Genomic DNA, 7982 nt, shown 5'->3' with positions numbered 1-7982 from the left:
GTAAGGCTGTTTTGTTTTCTTATTCTTAGTTTGTTCACACTGGAGTAGCACTTTTCCTTCAAGAACTCCTCTTTTGGGGCGCCTGTGTGGCTCAGTCTGTTAAGCATCTGCCTTTGGCTCAGGTTATGATCTCAGGGTTCTGGTTTTGAGTTCCACATCGGGCTTCCTGCCCAGTGGGGATGCTGCTTCTCCCTTTCCCTCTCCCTCTGCCCACCCCGGCTTGTGATCTCTCTCTCTCTCTCTCTTGCTGTATCTCAAATAAAATCTTAAAAAAAAAAAAAAGTTTTGCGTGTTCACAATTTGGACTGGCACAGGAGGTCTAGCTTTTGGCCTGTCTCAGCTTTTGGCATACCTTTCTCATTAAGCTTAATCCTTTCTAGATTTTGATACAAAGTGAGAGACACATGACTCTTTTACTTGAACATTTAGAGGCCATTGTAGTGTTATTAATTGGCCTCATTTCAGTATTGTCTCAGGGAACAGAGGGGCCCAAGCAGCAGACGAGAGATGGGGAATGGTCAGTTGGTGGAACAGGCAGATCATACACAACAGTTGTCAGTTTACTGTCACATGTGGGTACAGTTTGTGGTACCCTCAAACAATCACAGTAATAACATTAAAGATCACTGATCACAGACCACCCTAACAAATAAAATAATAATTACACAGCTTAAAAGATTGTGAGAATTACCAAAATGTGATAGAGGCATGAAGTGAGCTAATGCCATTGGTAAAATGGCACTGGTTCGCTTGCTTAATGCAGGGTTGCTAGAAAACTTCATTAAAAAAAAAAAAGTATTATCTTTGAAGTTCAGTAAAGCTAAGTGCAGTAGAATGAGGTAGAATATATATGTTATTTTGCACTAAGTTGTGGTTTAAGGAATTTATTGTCTAGTTGGAGAAGAATGAATAAAGCATCACCTGTTAAGTATTAGTTAAAATGGGGCTACAACTATCAATTATTTCTTAGCCTTCTCCAGCTTCACACTAAAGTCTTAAGATAAAAATATAGAAAAAGAGGGGCACTTGGGTGGCTCAGATGGTTAAGTGTCCGACTCCTGATTTTGGCTCAGGTCATGATCTCAGAGTCACTGGATTGAGCCCCACATCGGGCTCTGCTCTGGGCCCGGACCACACTTGGTGTTCTCTCTTTCTCTTTCCCTCAGCCTCTCCCCCTGCTATCTCTCTCTCAAAATAAAAATATACATATAGAAAAAGAAAAAGGATGAAAAATAAAGAGCTATTAATAGAGTGTAGAAAAATTTCCACTAATTGAAAGGCTATTCTAACTAAAATTGGAACAGAAGCCAAGCCTGCTCGCACCATACTGCATGAAATAGAACATACGTCTTGGTGTGAAGGAGGATCGTATGTACTTTTCTCCATCCATCCTCTCTCCCAGTTCAGAAATGAATGTTTTGACAGAAGGGAATGATGGACAACCATCTGCCTACTTTCTTAGTGATTTTTTTTTAATTGAAGTGGAGTTGGCATACAGTTATTTTAGTTTTAGGTATACACCCGAGTGATTTGGTAAGTGTATACATTACGCTCTGCTCAACACAACTGTAGTTACCATCTGTCACCATGAAACACTATTACGGTACCACTATGTTCCCTCTGCTTTGCGTTTTATCTTCGTGTCTTATTCATTACATAACTGGGAGCTGGTATCTCCCACTCCTGTGCACTCATTGTGCCCATCTCTCCATTCTCCTCTTGGGCAACCACCAGTTTGTTCACTGTACTGATGGGTCTGTTTCTACATATACTGTTTGGTTTTTAGATACTACATGTAAATGAAATTATATGGTATTTGTCTTTCTCTGACTTTTTCACTTTGCATAATATCTTCTAGATGTATCCATGTTTTTGCAAATGGCAAGATCTCATTCTGTTTTATGCCTGAATGATATATGGGTGTGTGTATATCTATCTATATATGTATATATATGTGTGTGTGTCTATATATACACATATTCTGTTTTATATACACACACACACACACACACACCATACATATATACACACACAGGTATTCTGTTGTATGTGTGTGTGTATATACAACATCTTCTCTATCCATTCATCTAATGATGAAATTGTAGCTTGCTTCCGTATCTTAGCATGCTTCAGTAAACATAGGGGTGGATATACATCCTTTCAGATCAGCGTTTTTGAGGTTTTTGGGGGGGGAGGGTAAATACCCAATAATAGAATTACTGCACCATATGGTATTTTCAATTCTTAATTTTTTGAGGAATCTAGATAGTGCTTATCATGGTGGCTGCACCAATTTATATTCTCACCCACAGTGCATGAGGGTTCCTTTTTCTTTGCATGCTTGCCAGCACTTGTTATTATTTTTGTGATTGTAGCCATTCTGACAGATGTAAGGTAATACCCCATTGTGGTTTTGATGTGCTTTTTCCTAATGATGAGTGGCATTGATGCATGTAGTATGAGGAACATGTTTTTTTGTGTTTGTTGGTCATCTCTGCATTTTCTTTAGAAACCTTTCTCTTCAGGTTCTCTGCCAAGTTTTTAACTGGGCATAATTTTTAAATTATTTTTTGGTGTTGTATGAGTTTTTTGATTGTTTTGGATATTAACCTCTCATGAGTTGTATCGTTTGCGAATATCTTGTCCTGTTCAGTAGGATGCCTTTTCATTTTATTTATGGTTACCTTTGCTGCACAAAAAGCACAAAAAGCTTTTTATTTTGGTGAATTTGCAATTGTTTATTTTTGATTTTGTTTCTCTTGCTTGAGGAGACCTTTCTAGAAAAATGTTGGTAAGGCCAAGGTTGGACTACTGCCTATATGTTTTATGGTTTCAGGACTCACATTTAGATCTTTAATCCATTTTGAGTTTATTTTTGTGAATCATGTAAGAATATGGTCCACTTTCATTCTTCTGCATGCTTCTGTCCAGTTTTCCCAGCACCATGTATTGAAGAAACTGTCTTTCCCCCATTGTCTTCTTGCCTCCTTTGTTGTAGATTAATTGACCATATAGGGTTGGGTTTATTTCTGGCCTCTGTTTTGTTCTGTTGATCTGTGTGTCTGTTTTTGTGCCAGCATCATACTGTTTTGATTATTATAGTTCTGTGGTACATCTTGAAATTTGAGACTGTGAACCTGCAGCTTTGTTGTTGTGCTCGAGTGCTTTGGCTATTCAGGGTCTTTTGTGGTTCCATCCAAACTTTAGGTCTATTCTGGTTCTTGAAACATGCTGTAGGTATTTCATAGGGATCCCATTGAATCTGTAGATTGTTTTGGGTACATATACATTTAACCAATATTCTCCCAATTCATGAGCATAGAATATCTTTCCATGTGTTTGTGTCATTTTCAGTTTATTTTCTTAGTGTCTTACAGTTGTAAGTGTATGAGTTTTCCAATTTCAAAAGTTAATTCCTAGGTATTTTATTCTTTTTGGTGCAATTAAAATTGTAAATGGAATTGTTTTCTTAATTTCTGTTTTTACTACTCTGTTGTTAGGGTATAGAAATACAATAAATTTTTGCATATTTAATTTTGTATGCTGTGACTTAACTGAATTTATTGTTTCTAATAGTTTTTTGGTGAAGTGCTCAGGGTTTTCTGTGTCTAGTATCATGTCATCTACAGATAATGATAATTATACCTTACCTGTTTGGTTGCCTTATGGTGCTGCTTTTAAACAGCAGTAGGGCTACTGTCCTCATTCTGTTCCTGTCTCCATATCAGTATTTTATACTCATTTGTAATTAAAGTTCTGGAAAACAATGGTCAGTAGGCAGGCAGTGGTATGAAACTTAAACTGCTCTACCATATTTGTAGATAAAACATGGCCAAAGAGGTAAAACAGTAGCAGTTCATAGTACGTATTATAGATTTTCATATATCTCATATGTTGTTAAAAAGTAAAGTGGTAGTTGAGTAAGCCTGTGACAGTCCCATCTAAGGCTAACAAAAACTTCTTCCAAGGTCTCTGTTCACCGAGATTTAGCCCAAGAAAGTGGATATAGTTATTTGATGTCAAAAAAACAGAAGACCAAGGACAGACCACACACCATATTTTATTGGTAATGACTGGGCATCAGTAGACCACTCCTCATTTGATGAAGAATGAATAGAAAACTGTAACCATAGAGAGACTTTGACTGAGTCAGCTGGAACATTTAGAGGAAGAACACACTTTTGAAAATTATTTTATATAGGAATTAGGAGAAATTTTAGAAATGTTTTTGATCAGCTCACTAGCATTCAGGTAGACCAGTTGTGAGAGAGAAACGTGTGTGGTTTAAGCCACCCAGTCTGTGGTATTTTGTTGTAGCAGGCCAAGCTGAGAAAGACAAGAGGTAATGTCCAGAAGTACTGAGGGGGAACTAATGGACATCAAAAAGATAAAGGCAATGACCCGAAAGAAAAATGAGTAAAACATATAAAATATATGAACGTATGTATATAAACAAAGGCTAACACAAGCTCATCAGTAATGAAAGAATTGTAGTTTAAAATAACTGACATACTACTTGAAGCTGAATAAATTTTTACACATTAAAAAACTGAGTTCTTAGTTAGGAAGTAGGGAGTCTTTATGCACTTTTGGATATATGTAAACTAATACAGGCTCCCTGGAAAGGAATTTGACAGCATTTCATGGAATTTAGCAAGCCAGAATCTTAAAACCCAGCAATGTTATTCTGTTTAGATGGCAGAGTGCTTAATAGACCCACAGGGGAACTTGTGTAAATGTATTCAGTTTTAGCGCTCCTTGTGCTCTCAGGAACAGTTAGACAGAAAAGGTGTCCATCACCCAAAGGATGGGTATATAAGAAGAGATAGAAATAACAGCAGAGGCAGTTGTAAAGAACTAGATGTACTTTGGTTTTATGAATTGATTTTTGAAATTCAGTTGTGAGTGGAGGGAAGCAAGTAAGTAAGAAACTGTGGCATACTTCTTTTTAATAAATAATGCTGATAATGCATCAAATAACATGTGTTTTTCAAAGATATATATCTATCAAGGTATACATAATAAACATGAAAGTGGTTAGAGGGTGACAGGGGATTAAAATCTAAAACTAGAAGTTTAGAGGAAAAATATGTGAGAGGTTTTCTATCAACTAATAATATGGCATGACATAAACTGAAGAGTATGATTCATTCAATGATCTCCGTCTAAAATTCAAAACAAAAATCAAAAAAAGATTTTTAAAAAGAAATGAATAATCTGAGGCATGTTGGCAAATAGGAAAAGACCAACACATTAGAATCCAAATTGGTTTTACTATAATTTGGTCAGTAACGTTGAGGATCAGAAATGTTATGAATGGAGATTCTTTCCAAAAAACCAGCTTCTAGTTTCATTGATAACATTCTACTGTATCTCTGGTTTCTACCTCATTGATCTCAGCTCTAATCTTGATTATTTCCCTTCTTATGTGTGGAGTTGGTTTGATTTGTTGTTGATTCTCCAGTTCTTTAAGGTGTAGAGACAGCTGGTGTGTTCTGGATTTTTCAATTTTTTTTGAGGGAGGCTTGGATGGCTATGTATTTCCCCCTTAGGACTGCCTTTGCTGTATCCCATAGGTTTTGGACTGAAGTGTCTTCATTCTCATTGGTTTCCATGAATTGTTTCAGTTCTTCTTTGATCTCCTGGTTGATCCAAGCATTCTTAAGCAAGGTGGACTTTAGCTTCCAGGTGTTTGAGTTCCTTCCGAACTTTTCCTTGTGATTGAGCTCGAGTTTCAAAGCATTGTGATCTGAGAATGTGCAGGGAATAATCTCAGTCTTTCGGTATCGGTTGAGTCCTGATTTGTGACCCAGTATGTGGTCTATTCTTGAGAAGGTTCCATGTGCACTTGAGAAGAATGAGTATTCTGTTGTTTTAGGGTGGAATGTTCTGTATATATCTATGAGGTCCATCTGGTCCAATGTGTCATTCAATGCTCTTGTTTCTTTATTGATTTTCTGCTTCGATGATCTATTTCTGAGAGAGGCATGTTAAGATCTCCTACTATTAATGTATTCATATCAATATGACTCTTTATCTTGATTAACAGTTTTCTTATGTAATTGGCTGCTCCCATATTGTGGGCATAGATACTTACAATTGTTAGATCATCTTGATGGATAGTCCCTTTAAGAATGATGTAGTGTCGGGGTGCCTGGGTGGCTCAGTGGGTTAAAGCCTCTGCCTTCAGCTCAGGTCATGAGCTCAGGGTCCTGGGATCGAGCCCCACATCGGGCTCTCTGCTCAGTGGGGAGCCTGCTTCCCTCTCTCTGCCTGCCTCTCTGCCTACTTGTGATCTCTCTCTCTCTGTCAAATAAATAAAATCTTTAAAAAAAAAAAAAGAATGATGTAGTGTCCTTCTGTATCTCTGACTACAGTCTTTAGTTTAAAATCTAATTTGTCTGATATGAGAATCACTACCCCGGCCTTCTTTTGAGGCCCATTGGCATGAAAGATGCTTCTCCATCCCTTCACTTTCAGTATGCGTGTATCTTTAGGTTCAAAAATGGATCTCTTGTAGACAACATATGGATGGGTCCTGTCATTTTATCCAATCTGCAACCCTGTGCCATTTTATGGGTGCATTTAGGCCATTCACATTGAGAGTGATTATTGATAGATACGTTTTTGTTGACATCGTGTTACCTTTGAAGTCTTTCTTTCTGTAGATTGTCTCTATATTTCTGTTCAATGCTATTCTTAGGATTTTTCCTCTTTTATAGAACCCCCCCTTAATATTTCCTGCAGTGTCGGCTTGGTGGTTGCATAGTCTTTTAAGCCTTGCCGGTCTTGGAAACTCTTTCTCTCTCCATACATTTTGAATGTCAGTCTTGCTGGATAAAGTATTCTTGGCTGCATGTTCTTCTCATTTAGTGCCCTGAATATATCTTGCCAGCCCTTTATGGCTTGCCAGGTCTCTGTGGACAGGTCTGATGTTATTCTGATGGGCTTTCCTCTGTAAGTAAGGAGCCTCTTTGTCCTAGCGGCTTTCAAGAGATTATATCTACAATTATGATTCCTCAATTTGACTATCAGGTGCCTTGATGTTTTTCTGGAATCTATAATCTTGGGTGGAGACCGTTCGGCCTCTAGTACATGAACTCTGGTTCCATTCACGAGATTGGGAAAATTTTCATGAAGAACTTGTTCCACTATATCTTCTAGACTTCTTTCTTTCTCCTCCCCTTCAGGGATTCCAATAATTCTGACATTGGAACGTTTCATGGCATCATTTATTTCCCTGGTTCTGTTTTCGTGGCTTCTAAGCTGTTTGTTCCAGGCTTCCTCCTGATCCTTTCTCTCTATCTGTTTGTCCTCCAGATCACTAATTCTATCTTCTGTCTCAGTTACCCTAGCTTTGAGAGAATTTAGATTAGATTGGAACTCATTGACAGCATTGTGAACCTCATCCCTGGTAGCTTTCAGCTCTGCCCTAACATTGTGAGCATCAACTCTGGTCGCTCTCAGTTTGGCCCTAATCAATTCCGTTTGGTCATCCATGACTTTCTCCAACCTAGCTTTTGCCTGGATAATTGTTAGCCTGAATTCTCTTTCCGACATATTGTCTATGTTGATAGCCGTTAGCTCTGTTGTAGAAGGCCCATCCTCTGTATTTTTCTTCTGTTGGGCATTCCTCCTCCTAGTCATTTTGGTGAAAGATGGCTGAATGGATGTAGCTGGATGTATCGACCATGGTGCAGTCAAGGTGCACCCTGGAACACTTCTGCCCACTGGCGTCTTCTGCTCCTGTAGAGATCCAGACATGTATAATTCTGATCTCAGGCTGATTTCGTGGGTGATCAGAGTGCTTTGGAAGGTAATCAGCTTATTTTAGGGTACAGGTTGAAAGGGCGCCTCCTCCTACTTCCCTGTCATCTTGTCTGCCCTGGAGAGTCTTTCCAATAGCAAAAGCAAAACAGCATAAGGAAAAAAATGAGAGATTTAAGAAAAGTTACATAGGTCACGGAATTCTTGAAGAAACC

Source organism: Enhydra lutris, unplaced genomic scaffold (genome assembly GCF_002288905.1).
Source record: "Enhydra lutris kenyoni isolate GAN:26980312 unplaced genomic scaffold, ASM228890v2 scaffoldscaffold16, whole genome shotgun sequence".
Taxonomy (NCBI): Eukaryota; Metazoa; Chordata; class Mammalia; order Carnivora; family Mustelidae; genus Enhydra; species Enhydra lutris.
Note: the sequence above shows the minus strand (reverse complement) of the source record.